At 36.9% G+C, this 17500-nt stretch overlaps 1 protein-coding gene across 13 annotated transcripts in view; it reads left to right on the top strand.

Moving 5' to 3' along the window:
* Positions 1-17500, top strand: part of LOC106871616 (E3 ubiquitin-protein ligase TRIM45) — a 253827-nt gene that overhangs the window by 12729 nt on the left and 223598 nt on the right. For all 13 annotated transcript variants that reach the window (XR_016244666.1, XR_016244694.1, XR_016244668.1 and 10 more), the window contains exon 2: positions 15855-15957. The gene's annotated coding sequence lies outside the window, so the exon portion shown is untranslated. The remainder of the gene's footprint in view (positions 1-15854; positions 15958-17500) is intronic.

Genomic DNA, 17500 nt, shown 5'->3' with positions numbered 1-17500 from the left:
ATCTGTAGAAATGGCGTACGTAGAAACTCTATAAGATGCACCCAGTGTAAGCTATAGATACATAAGAGGTGCAGCAATATCAAAGGAAGGTTAACTAGGAAGTTAGTTTTTGTATGTGGCAGATGCTCAGGAGCAATAAACATTGAAAATGTGCAGAGAACAACTTCCACATTTAAAATCTGAAATTGAAATCAAACCGAATCCGTCGACTGGCACCCATGCCAACCTCTCCTTCATTGGACACTAAACTCTGCTTGCAAAGACCTGTTGGAGCAAGTGAAATCGTAATTGAACCATACTCGATGACTGGCACCTTCGCCAGTGGAGCACTAACAGCACTGTCGAGCGTGTTCATTGCCAGAGCAGCTGTCTGGCTTCCATGCTAGTGGCCCGTAAATAGCACCATTTGAGCATAATCATTACCAGCGTTGCCTTCTAACACTTGTGCTGGTGGCACATTAGAAAATCATTCAAGCGAGGTTGTTGCCAGTGCCGCTGGACTGGCTCCCGTGCAGGTGGCACGTAAAAAACACCTTTTTGAGCATGGTTGTTGCCAGTACCATGTAACTTGCCTTTGTGCCGGTGGCACATAAAAGCACCCACTACACTCTCGGAGTGGTTGGCGTTAGGAAGGGCATCCAGCTGTAGAAATTCTGCCAGATCAGACTGGAGTCCTCAGTCAAATCGTCCAATCCATGCTAGCATGGAAAGTGGACATTAAACAATGATGATGATGATGATGTCCATGCTGGTATGGGCTGGATATACCTACCCTTGTACACATTCTAAAATTAATTTTATTCTAATTACGGAAGGAACTCCTGGATTTCATTCCCCACATACATGTATGCTTTCTCACCCATACTGTTTTTCTGTGTATATGCATAAATGTAATTGTTTTCCCAAACACATTGCACTTCATGTTTGAAGCTCCAGTCTGATGTAGCATGGTTTCTACAAATGGATGCCCTTCCTAATGCCAACCACCTTACAGGGCATAACCACCACATAATGCTTATCACCACCAAAGGGACCAGTCTTAACAAACACGCACACACACAATGAAAGAAGGGGAAAGAGAAAAAGGTAAGACAGGATAAGGAATGCAAAGAGGAGAAAACAAATAAATGTGTTTATGAGGGTCATTAAGACTTATCTCATCTAAGTTTTGTCCAGAATGAGTACATAGGGAAGGGGAAAGGGAGGAGCAAACTTTGTGTGATTGTGTGTGTGTGTGTGTGTGTGTGTGCATGCGCACATGTGTGTGGTATGTGTGCATGTGCTCATGTGTGTGTGCGTGCTGATAAAGAGGGAAGAGGAAGTGGCAAAATGGGTGTTGATAGGTAATATATAGACAAAAATATAACAGAACAGCATTTAACATCCACTTTTCCATTCTCCAGTGAGTTAGACAGAATTTGTTGAAGCAGATTTTCTATGGCTGGATGCCCCTTCTGTTTCCAAGTAATGCATTTTTCCACAAAGCTAAACATGTTTTTCAACGAAGACTGAGAATGAACAACCTTGTTTGTATGATGATGTCCAGTTACAACCATCATGTGATATCTCGACATGAACACACACACTTGCAATAACACACCTTATCATTCTTATCCTATGACATGATGACTTGATATACTGTTATTATATTGTTTCCTAACAGTGTCCCAGCATGTTCACAGCTATTGAGCTGAAGCAGGTAAGAGAGTAACAGAGTAAAAATATTGTATTTTGAAGTATATGTGGATAGACAGAACCAGTAGAGCATCAAGCAAAATGCTTTATACTAAGTTGTTATATCCTTTTATGATCAATCTCTGCAGGGTCAACTTTGATTCTCATCCCTCTGGCTGTCAATAAAATACATCCCAGTCTTTAACTTTAACAAAGTGTTCCCTCTCTGAACATCTATAACCTTGTATGTGACAATTTTATACCAGACTTGTTAAACTATATTTAACTAAACCAGAAACATGGCTAATCTGTATTTTCAAAGAAATGGTTGTAAAAAATGTGAGTTGCAAGGCATTTTCTGTTCTGTATGAAAACATATGTTCCAGTAAAGTTTCTCGTTCCACACTGTTAGAAACTACTGGCTAATTATGCACTCCACAAGTACCTTATATCTTACCATCAACTCCCCACCATAGAAGGAACCATGAAGTCAGATCAACTCAGCTTATTGGTGTCCTACTTAGAAACAGATGGGTTCTTAAGAGTTAACAAAACTGCATCACTGACTCTTTTTGTATATGTGTGTGCGTGTGTATGTGTGTACACATGGGTGCACATTTACTCACTACCTACCACCAAGCTTAATACTTGCATTCATCCTACACCTCATATGTTAATTTTCTCTGTATCTTTCTTTTACTCTCTCTCACCCCTTTCTATACAATGTAAAGAAATTAACCAACCAACAAACCAGCATTTATATTGGCTATTATCAAATATATATATATATATATATGATGATTGCTTCATCTTGACAGATGATAGCCATCCCATCAACACACACACAGCACAATCACTCCGTTGATGAGCCCTTAGATTACCTTTAAGACCAGCTGCCAACTGACAGGGTTTGAAACACAAGTGACAGATATTATTCAAGTTTCTTCTATATCTTTGCCCTTTGGAATTTGATTCTGAAGGAATATTTTTGTGAACTAGCATATGCCTTTCAAGTCCAGGTATTGTCTTGCAAGTTTTGTGACACATGACACAAGTCGTAAGAGGCGTTTGGTGTCTAAGATTATTATACACATACACACACACCACACACACTAACACACACACACTCACAGAGTAAGGAGAAAGTGGGAGTGTATTTTAATTCACTGTAAAATTAGGTCCAAGAAGCTCTTTTCAGCTGCTTCAGATGGGAACCAAACTGACTGATTTCATTGTCATTTAAGAATTCATTGGGATTCGCTTAATTTCCTTTCTCAATCTGCCAATGAAAGTAGCTGAAGACTATTTAAAAAAAATTAAAATGTAAATAATTGTCAAGACATAAACTCATCATAGTTGTTGTCATCATCATCATCATCATTTAACGTCCTCCATGAGAGGGGAAGGGGTACATAAGTTTACACAATGGTACAAGGTTAAAAACCATACAAGAACTACCAGGTTACTATTATAATGTGAGTTATAAATGAGTAAATGAATATATTGTAATGAGAGTCAAATAAACAGTATTAAAATTAGTCTTATTGGAATTTAGTAACTCTGCTACATTGATTAGTTCAATGCTTGGTTAACCCCATAATATTTTGCTCCAAAAGTGGGATCTCACATATAGCTGTGTTCAATAACTTCAATTAACTGGGATTATCCAAGCAATGAGTAGAGAAAATGTCCCTCTAGACATTTAAAATTTAAAAGCTTAACTCAAGGTTGATAACTCAAATGAGATCAGACAACTGAAAGTTTTATAAACTGTAGACTATGGAGATGGCAGTGGATCTTGTTTTAAACATTTTATCAATTTGTCATTGGTTAACCCCAGGTTAGGCCTTGATCAAACAGATCTATGCTCAAAGACATTTCATATCTTTTATACTCAAAGAGTCTAGGACCATATTATCTACTGTCTTTCTTAGATTCAATAGTAGTGATTAAAGGAATATTTAGCTGTTATTTCTAGCAAGTTGAGCAATCATGTACAAGCTCCCTTATGACTTGTTGTTGTTATTGCTGTTGTAGTATCTATACTTAGCTCCAAGGCAGTCCTGATTAAGCAGACCAAGGAGGATCTATCAGATTTCAAGTTCACCATGAATATCTTCCTTAAAAAAAAACAAAAAACTTACAGCCTTCTAGGTCCTTTCCTGGGATCTGAAAACATACCAGTTCTGTATGGTTAACCCTTTCATTACTGTATTTATTTTGAGATGCTTTGTGTTTCTTTCAATTACTTTAAATATAACAAAGAATTTAGTAAAATAACTTAGTTATCATTAAGCAAGTGTTAGGAACATAAATTGTGACTAAGGTTCAGAGGAAGATTTTAATTCAAAACTTATGAAAACAAGACATTTGTACTCAGAGCCAGAGCCAGTTTCAGCCAGGTTGGTATCGCAAAGATTAAATTTCTCACAGAGGCCCTGTAGCCCTGTATTCCAAGAATGTCATGAGAAAGACATTTAGCTGCTATTTTCAGCAGATTCTAAGCTCAGATAGAGGCTCCTTAGTCAAACCATTTGTTGCTCTGTCCCCTCCACAAGGTAACTTTCAAACTTCCTGTAATGTTGTGTACATTCTGATAATGTAAGTTATCATTGCGTATTTGGTGTTTCATCTCATCAAAAGTATGTTTTATGTTGTAGAATTCTGGGGAAGGGAGTTATTAGCATCATATAAGAAATTACTAAATAGGGTGGGTAGTTAAATAACCTTTCTTGAAACTATCATTATGGTGCCATGAGATATCCAACTGAGATAAGAATTGTGTTACTGACAAATTACAACATTTACTAAATGTCTTTGTTGATGTTGTTGCCATTGTTGTTGTTGTAAAGAGGGTAGAATATCAATGAAATGCTAATTTTGTAACTGGTAGCAAGAGGTGGAATACATTTGGATTACCAATAAAACATAATATCCTGTATGTATGTATGTAAATACATACATGTGTGTGTGTGTGTGTGTGTGTGTGTGTGTGTATGCATGTATATATATATATATATATATATATATATATATATATATATATAGGTTATGAGAAGTAATGGTGTCAAGAAGACCCACATATATATCATCACCAATGTCGTCATTGTTTAACGTCCGTTTTCCATGCTGGTATGTGTTGAACAGTTTGACTGAGGACTGGCAAGCTGGGAGGCTGCACCAGGCTCAAATCTGATTTGGCAAAGTTTCTACAGTTGGATGCCCTTCCTAATTCCAACCACGCTGAGAGTGTAGTGGGTGCTTTTTACATGCCAGTCAGCTGACACTGGTATCGGCCACATATTATATCCAGGATGTGATGGGTAAATTGTCGCCATTTTATATTTTTAATTTCACATGTGCATATTGTTTGTCTTTGATTTTATTAACTACACAGTAAAATAGGGTCAGCTGGGCCCTATCCGTGAGAAAAACAGCACCATTACACTCTGTCAGAAATTTGGAGACAACATGCTGTACTGCTTGGCTTTCATGCCAGAAGCTCCAGTATGGACAGATGGTGAACACACAGAGCAACCATTGGCTTGCTGTGTCTCTAAAACATGTACGGAGAGTGGTAAAAATCAAACATCCAGTCGACATCATGGTGTTTGGAGTGATCTCGAGTGATGGCGACATTATACCTCCATTCATCTTTGCACATGACCTCAGACTCAACACAGAGGCCTACATCAAGTGCCTGGAGGAGGTAGTGCTGCTCTGGGTCAACAGAGTGGCTGCTGGAAGACCCTATGTATGGCAACACCCTATGTGTGACCATACCACACAAGAAAGAGAACCCAATCATGGCTGTCAGACAATTTCTGCAACTACATCATCCCTAATATCTGTCCACCTAACTCCCCACACTGCAACCCTCTTGATTATTATGTGTGGGGGTGCAGTTGAGCAAGAGACCAACAAAACTCCTTGTAACACCAAAGATGAACTGAAGGCAACTTAAACAAAAGATTGTCCAGAAGAGTTGCCGGATATTCCGAAGTCGTCTGGAGGCCGTGGTTGAAGCCAATGGGGTGGTAAACGGAAGGGCTGCCCCGGGCAGCCCACAAGCTACACTAGTGAGTAAGATATGAAAAGGAGAGCAATAGCGAGAGAGATATGGTGACTGTGTGTGTGTGTGTGTAATATGACATTCTTAATGGTCTGGTCTTTATCATCAAAACCCTTATTTATCATGTTGTTGATGTTGCTGTTTAGTCTCAGATCAGCCCTGACTGAACAAGTTTATGATCAATAACGTTCCACTTATGACCATCTCATATTTAGGGTTTTCCAGGACTACATTATCTAATGTATCCTTCCTCATTTTTAAGATGACTGAATACAGTAGGAGAGAAATTTGGCTGTCGTTACTAGCTTGTTAAGTGAACAGGTATAGGTTCTCCTTGGAGAAGCTAAAGCCAAATCAAAATACTTCTATTAAGATATTAGAAATCCACACTGCTAATGATGACTAATATAGTTAGTTGGATAAACAAGCATAGAAACAACTTGGAGCAGACGAGAGAAGATAATCTCATTTAAATAAATGGATATACTTATAGTTACTAATATTAGTTTCAAATTTTAGCACAAGGCCAGCAATTTCAGGGAGCAGCTAAGTCAATTACATCAAACTCAGAGATTAACTGGTACTTATTTTCAGAACGTAGACAGGCGAAATGCCACTAGGCAGTTTGCCCAGTATGCTATCGATTCTGCCAGCTCGCCGCCTTGATTTAATTACTAATATTGATGGGGAACATTTTTCATTTGTAATTTACAAGATCGTAGGCACTGGCCCATTTATATTCCAATCTTGGTTACTTGCTTTTAAAATGTAACCAGGCTTTATGAGATACTCTTTATACATGGCTTGTAATTTATGCAGAAGGACGGGAATTTTGAGGGGAAGACGTTAGTGCATATCACCAGCAGAGCGGCATTTGAGCTCAAAACGTAAAGTGATGGAATGTCACACAACAATCTTTTTGATGCTCTAACATCTACCCATCCACCATCCACAAAGTTATTACAAATAACGTTTCACTGTTTAGTGATTATAACTAAAGCTCTATTAATATAATTAAATTGTCATGTTTTAGACAACAATGTGTAACAAACAATTACGACTAATTATTATATTGAAAAATGTTTATCGACGAATTGTATCTTATCGTGTTATTTCTTATATTAATGATAACTTTCAAACAAAAGTTCAACCGTTCCCTCCTCACTGAGTTTAATCGCCTACCCAAGTATTGTACGACTTCAATGATAGCTCCATTAGACTAAAGGGATCGATGTCAACTTTTTTAGAGACCCTTCCTTTTTCCTGACGCAGACGTTACTTCGTTCATTCGATATTTATTATGTATATGTTACATGTGGTTAGGACTGAATCTGAACTTGTAAACCAATATTTCTCTGTCGCTTCCAATGTTGTTAACCACTGAACCACGTTTGATGCTTTGACAAAATCAATCAACTTAACATGAATATAATAACGACCATTTTCTCTTTATAAAATATAGGACGCGACAAAAACCTCTTGGATTAATTATTCTCGATAAATATTTCAGCATCAAACATACAATGAGTAGCAATATAAACCATGATAGTGTCTGGGGGAAAAAAAAGGGATCATTTTAAAACGGGGGCCACATTTTTCATTAATGTTTTACGTAGTGTTTTTGGTAGCGAAAGACTTTCAAACTTCGTATACTTATCTATTTTGTGTTATAGAACAGAAAAATATTTTTGTATTCGAATTTATTTCATGTAAAAAATTGTCTTATTTCGATAATTTCAACCAATCACTGACAAGTATTCAGTTGTTTACATTTACTCCTTTGGCTCACTAAGCGATGTAAAGCGTATTTAATCTCCATACCTTCGTTTTATTTGCTTTTTTCATTTTAAATTTGCTTTAACCCTAACCCTAACCCTAACCCTAGGGTTAGGGTTAGAGTTAGGGTTAGGGTTAGGGTTAATTGTTTCAGAATCGTTTGTTTATGTAGTCGGCACTTAATGTATATCGTCTGAATGGACGTCAGTGATTGGTTGAAATTACAGAAATACGACAACTTTAACATGGAATAATTTATGGATTTCTTTTTTTTTTAAGAAGACTAAGAGAAAAAGATGTTTTATATGACACATTCTACCAGTGTTCCAAGTTTCAAAGTGTTTCGTTAATGAAAAATGTGGCCCCCGTTTTAAAAAAGATCCAAAAAAAGTAATAAAACGGTAATATTAGCTACATGAAACCACTCTAACCAGCTGCTTAACTTTACTTGCACCAAATCAATGACTGCGTAAAATACTGGAAGTTTTCCCGTCGCACATTGAAATAACTTTAAATTCAGACTGAAGAAATCTGTTTAAAACAGTGTTTTGTTGCTAATCTCAATTTGGAGGTATTGTTGCTTATATAATAAAGCGATTATTTGAGTTTAGTGTTTTTCTGATTGGGACTGATTCCCTCTTTATATGAATTAACTTGTTGCTAAAATAACTGCCACATCTCCCTCAAAACACACACATACCGCCCTGTAAAAGTTTGCACCGAAGAAGCAATCTCAAGAAACAACATTTCTGAAAAAAGTTATATTCTTATGTCGTCTTCTTGATGAGTTATCAACAATTTTTTCCTTTTTACCAAGAAATGAACAATCGTAATTATGGAATAAAATCAAAGACATCACCTATAATATCATTCTGCTTGGGTACATTTGTAGAATTTTGACAAATACGGTTATTGAAAAGAAAAAAACAACGTAAAACCACCATGTCCCAAGCTTTCTCATTTCTCCATTTGTGCCACGATGACGTCTGTTGACCGGTGCCAAGAAACTCTGAAGAGAGTTGAACAGCAGAAGGTCTTCAGAGAATACAATTATGTCATTAAAACAAACACATAAAAGGCACCTTACCCTAAACCTTCTTCTTCTCGTGCTTCTACTTGTTCTCTGACGTCTGTCGCTGTCCATATTTTTGAAGGAAAACAAGTTTCGATCGAGCAGACGATAATTTATTATAAATGCGCATGCGTGTGGGCAATAAAGTAATTAAAATGCAAAAACCACCACCGTCACCACCACCGCACTCAATTCAAGTTATTTGCCATTCAAAATAATTTTCATTTTAATTTTACTTTATCTCTCTCTTTCTCTCTCTCTCTCTCTCTCTCTCTCTCTCTCTCTCTCTCTCTCTCTATCTATCTATCTATCTATCTATCTAACTATTTAGGTGGTGGTGGTGTCAGTAGGAATATCACTTAAAGGAGATGGCGATGGTAGTTGGACAGTGAAAAGTAGTTTTGGGTTTTTTTGTTTTTTGTTTACTATATCACTCATCATTTCACGCATGCGCTTTTTGCAATAAATTATCGTCTGCTAAACAAAACTTTGACGACAGACGACATCAATGAAACTCGAAGAAGAATGTAAAGAAAATTTAGAGTAAGATGTTTTTCTAGATTGCTTTCAAATAATTACATTAAGATGCGTGAAAACTTTACCAAATTACTGTTGCAGAATTATATTTTAGATAATGTCTTCGTTATTTTCAGAGTTCAAACCCTGTCATGTTCAACTTTTATTTTCATACACCACCACCACACACACACACACACACACACACCTATTTATATATAATGTAATATAATATTATATATGGTGAGCTGACAGAATTGTTAGCACGCTTGACAAAATGCTTAGCAGTATTTCACCCATCACTACGTTCAATGTTCAAATTCCGCCAAGGTCAACTTTGCCTTTCATTCTTTTGGAGTCGATAAATTAAGTACCAGTGAAACATTGGGGTCAATGTAATTGACTAGTCCCCTTCCCAAAATTTCAGGCCTAGTGCCTATAGTAGAAAGGATTATATATATATATATATATATATATATATATATATATATATATATATATATATATATATATATATATATATATATATATATATATATATATATGTATGCATATATACATATGTATATGTACATACTTACATCTATACGTATATATAAATGCATATGTGGACACAGGACGTCACGAAACATGTACAATAAAAAGATACAAAGTACGAGTACATGGAACATGAGCTATTTTTTTGAACAATGAAAGACACAAATGAAAAACAAGACAAACAACATAACTTTATATACATATATATATATATATATGTATGGCATCGTGGGCAAGTGTCCACGATGCCATGCAGTGGGACTGAACCCAGATCCATGTGGATGGGAAGCAAACTTCTTACCACACAGTCACACCTGTGCCTATTAATTATATATTTTTGTATTTTAATTATATTGATGATGCAGTTTGTATTTTAATTCTAGAAACAGCTGTAGAGCTTACAATGAAACTAGAAAGCATCTGTAAAATTTGTGCAATTTATTTCACTATGTATTTGTGTGTGCATGTATAGCTATGATCATCTACTGGTTAGGGCCCCATATTGTAACTGTAGAGCCCTGGTCACAGCAGGCCAATTCATTTTCCAAGGCTGCTCTCCAACATGGACACAGTAGGATGTTAAGTGATGATGATGATGTGTATGTGTGAGAAACGTGTATGAAATTATGAGATTTTGCTTTTTATAATGTGCATGTGTGTGTGGGAAACACAATCATTGATGCTTGAGAAGAAAAAACGAGAAGGAAACAGAAAACAAATGGTGGCACCTCTCAAGGATCTGTATTTCTTTTTTAACAGTGGTTGTGATCTAAAGCCTATTTTTCACAGATCTTTAGAAAGTGCTGACAATATGATACCATTTGGAATTTTTGAATTTAAATGAGATGAAAGATAAGACGAAGAGAAAGAAAGATAAACATACTGTGTATATGTGTGTGTGTGTATATACACGAATATATGTATATATATATTCATATACATGTGAGTGTGTGTATACATACATACATACATATATATATCTGTCTGGCATTTGCCATGATAGATCGCTAGCCACTACACCTTCTTTATTTTCTCTCCCTGTTTCCTTCTGTGTTCTTTTCTGTGGAAGAGTGTAGGCTCGAAACGTTAAAGACTTTTTCACGTCCTGAGCATTAAATTAATACATCTGTTTGTTGTGTACACAATCTGTCTTCGTCTTTTGTTTTTTAGTGAATTCTCCCTACATATATATATATATATATATATATATATATATATATATATATATATACATACATATAGAAAGAGAGGAGGAAAGAAATAGACAGACAGAATGTGGGAGATGAAAGAACGGGGAAAGATGGTTGTATGATAAAGAAAGAAAAGAAAGTGAAGTACACATGTAGAAAGGAATTGTGGAAGAGAGAGTCAGTGAAAGAAAAAAAAAGGAAGAAAATGCATATATAATGGCTGATTGCCATTTTGGCTGAAAACCTGACCACCAATGACGTCATTGAGTAAAAGATCTGTTACGTGTGTGTATATATGTGTATATATATATATATATATATATATATATATATATATATATATATATACACATACACACACACACACATACACACAGACACACATACACATACACATACAGGCGTGCTCACACACGTGTGTGTATAAAGAATATAAATGAGCATTAATGTGTTTTTATGTTTGGGTATAAGTGTGTAAGATATATTTTTCTAAGTGTATGTGTATGAGAGATTGTATATGACTATTTATTTATATTTCTGTACGTGTGTGTGTGTGTGTGTGTGTGTGTGTAACTTACATTTCCAGATGATAAAGAGATATTTTACATCTGTTGCTATTTGATAGGATTCAACCATAACAATGAAAGATTTCCAGAGTTTGTAAACTAAACCTGTTTAGCTTCGTATGTTCTAAGAAATGCATATGCTCACACATACACACACACACACACACACACACACACACACACACACACACACACACACCACACACCACACACACACACACGCACACACACACACACACACACACACACACATACATGCACACACATGAACACATGCACACACATACATTCATATATACATATGTGTGTGTATGCATGTGTGTGTGTGTATGTGTGTGCACGCATGCATATTAACATTACTTGACAGGGTGCATTGCTCAGAAATCAGGGAGTCTCTTTTTAAGGCGAGCCACAACTTCCCTGCACTGAGAGGTCACAGTTCTGATATTACAGACATGTGATTAGAATGTCACAGCAAAGAAATGCAAGAAGGATTCTTCAAGCCAAGCCAACTGGCAGGAGACCTAGGGATGAGATAGTCAGATAATATCCATCGTTTCTGTTGGTCACTCTTAGGGATCCAGCTGGAAAGTCTAATGACTGTTGCTTCCTATTTGACCCTAAAGAAGAGCTGGTCATGCAGACTCTCTTCATGCCCCCCCCCATCACCACCACCAGGAAGAGTGGCTGGAGAAAACAGATGGATGGATAGATATATTTATGCATCCGTGGCCAATGCCAGTACCACCTGACTGGCACCTGCGAAAAAAAGCACCATATGAGCTTGTTCGATGCCCATGCCACCTGACTGGTCCTGTGCTGGTGTCACGTAAAAAGCACCATTCGAGCGTGGTCGTTGCCAGTGCTGCCTGACTGGCTCTCATGCCAGTTGCATGTAAAAAGCACCATTTGAATGTGGTCGATGCCAGTACTGCCGGACTGGCCCCTGTAAGGCAACGCTGGTAACGATCACACTCAAATGGTGCTTTTTACATGCCAGCGGTATGGACACCAATCAGGTGCTCTGGCAACGATCACGCTTGGATGGTGCTTTTTATGTGCCACCAGCACGAGAGCCAGTCAGCAGCCCTGACAACGATCACACTCAGATGGTGCTCGTAACATTCTACTAGCACGGATGCCAGCTAGGTGGTGCTGTCATCGGCCACGTCAGTGAATTTGATTTCGATTTCACTTGCCTCAATAAGTCTTCGCAAGCAGTGTTTAGTATCCAGTGAAAGAAAGGTACGCATAAGTGGGCTGGTTACACCATTTGCATAGGCCACGGGTTATGGTCTCACTTGGCTTGTCGGATCTTCTCAAGCACAGCCTATTTCCAAAGGTGTCGGTCATTAGTCATTGCTTCGATGAGGCCAAATGTTATATATATATATTATTACAATACAATAGTATCGTTTTCCAGCTTTATATAGCACCGTATGGTTATCAACTGCTATTTCCAGCAAACATTGGTACCTTGTGCCACTATTTCCTATTTATATATATGTATATGTGAGTGTGTGTGTATGTATATGTATATACATATATGTATATGTGTATGTGCATGTGTGTGTGCATGCATGTGTGTATGCATAAGTGTTGGGTATGTTCCTAACAAACTAATTCAGTTTATGGCAACTGCGTTATGTTGGCTTAGAATGTCTATTTATGACTGAATCCTCTAGAGTAATACATTCACATTTTCAGAAATGTAAATATTTCAACCATCATACCATCTTCCAAATGTCTTTGAAGTTCTGATATTGTTATTTTTTTAGAAACAGATACATGTTGACAAATTCAAGTCAAAATAGCTTTCATGATTTTTGAAAGTATATTGATGCTATTTAAAAATGGGTTCTCATCTTCAGAAACCTAATCATTAGCTGTAAATACTTTTGAAAACCATTTTCAAAATACAAATTATCTAACAAGGTTAAAATAAATAAAAAGAATTGAATGCAGATATCCATCAAAGATTTTTGCTATTAATACTTAGTATTTTTGTAGCAAATTTCTGTGTATGACCAAAACTTAATCAAGTAGTATTTGTTTTTAAAATCTTATATCTTATATGCACATTAATGCCAAACAGTGAACAAAATTGTATGTTATTGCTTTTCTATTTTTCATTGTCTAAAAATCATTACTTATCATCATCGTCATTGTCGTTGTTATCCTCATTATCACCATCATCATTATCACCATCATCATTATCACCATCATCATTATCACCATCATCATTATCACCATCATCATTATCACCATCATCATTATCACCATCATCATTACCATTATCACCATTATTATTTTTGTAAATAATCTGTGTCTCTGTCTCACTCTAATGTTTCATCATCTAACACAATATCAACTCCTCCAATGCCCCCTCCTCTCTCAAAAGTTTTTTTTTTTTTTGTCTTGCATGGCACTTGATGACCCTATCAGTGCAGGTGCCACTTAAAAAGCATCTGGTCCAGTGGTTGGCATTTGGAAGGGCATCCAGCTGTAAAAATCCTGCCAAAACAGTCACAGAAGTCTGGTGCAGGCTTCTGCCTGGCCGGCTCCTGTCAAACTGTCCCACCCATGCCAGCATGGAAGGTGGACGTTGAACAATGATGATGATGATGATGATGATGAATCTTATCCTTAAAACCACTGTGTTTCAGTGAGTCACTACAATAAAAGCACAGTTTGTTGAAAGAAGATATATCAGATGAAGTATTAGATAACCATACACTAGCATTTTTGTATTGAAGATTAGCACCAAAGTAGGAATCCAAATATCAGTGAAAATAAAATTACTTAAACGATGAGTTTCCTTCATTCAAGGTAAGATAATATATCTGAAGCAATAAGAAATTAATTACACTCAAGAATATCTAATACATAAGATCTGCAGCCACTCTTAGGCTGCAGATCTACAGGTCTAACAAATGCATTCTCTCTCTATAACAGGAGGGTAAGCATAGTATGGGTGAATGGTTAAGAAGTTTGCTTCTCAACCACAAGCTCATGGGTTCAATCATACTGCATGGCATCTTGGGCAAATATCACTGACTATAACTTCAGGTTGATCCATATGCTGTGAGTGAAATTGGGCAGATGGAAACTGTATAGAAGTCCATCAGGAGTAGGGTGGAGTGTACCTGTAATTCAAAAAGAAGTCTTGTCACCCTCTGTGTTGTGTTGATTCTGCTTGAGAATTACCTTTAGGGTGAATGTGTTTGTGGATTTCTCAGCTACTTACTTCTTCAATAACAGGTAGTTCACTTGATCAAACAACTAAATCTTTATCATTGAAAGACAGAATTCTACCACTACAGGAAATTGTCAGAGAAAGTTCAAAGACTATGAAATTTCCATTATTAATAGAGAATTCTGGTGAAAAGTTAGAAATATCAAAGCAGCAGCACATATAACACTTATTGGAAAACCCAGTCACTTCACCTCCCACCGACATAGCTGCCATCAATGTAAACTAAATAAAAATAACCCAAAAATGTTCCACTGCCCCTACATAGGACAGAATCATAGTGAGAAAGAATACAACTACTCTTAATTAAAATGATGAATTTTCCTGGTTCTCTCCACCCATAGTTTCACTGATCACCACCCCATCATCATGCCATCAAATTATCTCTCCTCTCCTCCCCCACCATATGTCTCACCCACCTCATACACTGCACCTGCCTCTCTCTTCCCCATCCACTCCCGCAAACAACTCAACAGCATGTCATCTCTCTTTTGTTCTTCTCCTGTCTACTATCTCATCATTTCTGTTCTGCTGCTTCACACTATCAGACATGCCCTACTCCCTCCACTCACTCCTGGCACCTATGCCCCACTGATTTCTACCCATCTCATATGTTGAAAATCCACTCTGACACTTCATCACCCCTTTTTCTCAATCACTCTCCAGCCCCACCACTCTCTTCTAAAACACGAACAGTCTTATAGCTCCTCTACATCTAGAAACCTGTTCTGCTCTGGTCTTTTTCTTTCATACTTTACCACTCTCTGCTCCTTATTCTTAAGGCATAGTTTCCCCACCCCTTTTCCTTCAAAGCTCAAAGTCTTGCAAGCTGCATGGCAACCTCATTCGTGTTGGTGGCACAAGAAAAGCACCAAATACATGTTGTAAAGTGGTTAGTATTAGAAAGGGCATCCAACCATAGAAATCATGTTAAAGAAGACAGGGCATGAAACTTTTGCAGCCATTTGATCCTATCAAACTGTTCATGTCAATGACCATGGACATTAAACAATGATGACGACAATGGCTATAATGACAACAATAGCAATAACAATGACAAAGAAGATAGTGACAACAACAGCAACAACAATGATGACGATGGACAGGCAGATCACCTGACAACAATTGAAGATACTAAATGAGAAATAAATAGGTAAATCAGATATGTACATTCTCATGTAATCCTTCTTTTTTGTAGTTTCAGAGAACCAAAATAACATTAACAGTGAAAAGAAGAAATTTGTCAGAACCATTGCATTACCAACTTCATTGGTTATTTGGGTTTTCCACCAAAAATCTTGGTAAGTCTCTGTCACTCTTGTTATCATTAAAATGTAATTTTTCTTTTAGGTTTTGTTCCTCTTCTTTTACTCAAACCAAAATAATTCTGTAAATATCTCAAAGACTGTATATTTCAGAGATTCTTTAGTCATAAATTATCTAGCTCAAACACACAACCAAGTTGGGAAAATTTGGCCCACAAGATTTTCAGAAAAAAATTTCAATTTATTTTATACTTTTATTTATTTATTCATTTATAAATATATTATATATATATAGTTCTTCATCCATCTCACCAAGTAAACACCTTTTTCTAATCAACACCTCCATGCATCTCTTCCACCACAGTTTTAATTTACCCATCACCACCACCACCACCTTCTTGTTCATCTCTTTCACTTTTTTTTCCTTTGAAACTCTAAAATGTCACATATGATATTCTTTATTCACCTCACCTCCTTTTTGCCACCCCAACCCATCACCTGCTATTATCTCTCCCTCTCTCTCTCCCTCCCATATTCATTGCTCCCTCACTTCTCTCCTTTGCCTCATCTCTCTTCTCTAACTGTTGCAAACACAATAAAAAAAATATTGATAATGATTAAAAGCTGCTTATCTAAGGAAGATTAAGTAAAGAAAGGGGAGGCAGCCCCACTGTATCCATTTATACCCCTCCATTATATAAATAAACAGGCCTAAACCACAAACTATCCAGGTTAGATTGACTGTTTTCATACCAGTTAAACATTCTTCTTCAAATCACAATTTATTCATGACTCACTATGCCTCTTTAAAATACCACCTTTTAATTTCTTTCAACTTCAGTGCAATCCAGCAATCCAGACTTTTATCATCATCATCATTATCATTTTTATGCTTAGCAGCATTTCTTCCAGCTTTACATTGTGAGATCAAATTCTGCCAAGGTCATCTTTGCCTTTCATTCTTTCAGGGTCAATGAAATAAGTACCAGTCAAGCACTGGGGTTGGTGTTATTGACAAGCCCCTTACCCAAAATTTTCAGGCCTTTTGCTTAATATAGAAAGAATTTTTGCGAAATGCCAATAACAGCCAAAGACATACATAACACAATGACTAGCTGCACAAGGGCTAACTGCACAAAGGCTAGCTGCTCAAGGGCTAGCTGCACAAGGGCTAACTGCACAAGGTCTCCAGGGTTGGATGGTCTGTCCTTCAAGCTTTATTTTCATATGCCAGACTTGTTTGGTGATCTCTTGTCTATTTCAATTGGCATCAAAATGGGAGAATTTCCAGTCCGGTGAGCCAAGGTGTTGTGGTACTGCTGAGGAAAGACCTGAACAAAAGGGAAAACAAATAACTTTAGGCCCCTAACTCTGCTAAATGCAAATTACAAGAATTTTGTCAAGCTGTTGGCAAGGAGATCGGTGCTTGTCATTGATAGACTGGTCAGTAATACACAAACATGCACCATCCTAAATAGATCTATCCATGTTAACCTCCACCTCATGTGGTACATCACAGAGAGGGTAGATAAGAAACCTGGAATGGAAAGCTTTCAATAGGGACAATCACCAATACTTG

This window comes from Octopus bimaculoides, chromosome 1 (assembly GCF_046866305.1).
Source record: "Octopus bimaculoides isolate indiv1 chromosome 1, ASM4686630v1, whole genome shotgun sequence".
Lineage (NCBI taxonomy): Eukaryota > Metazoa > Mollusca > Cephalopoda > Octopoda > Octopodidae > Octopus > Octopus bimaculoides.
This window is presented reverse-complemented; position numbering and strand designations above follow the sequence as displayed.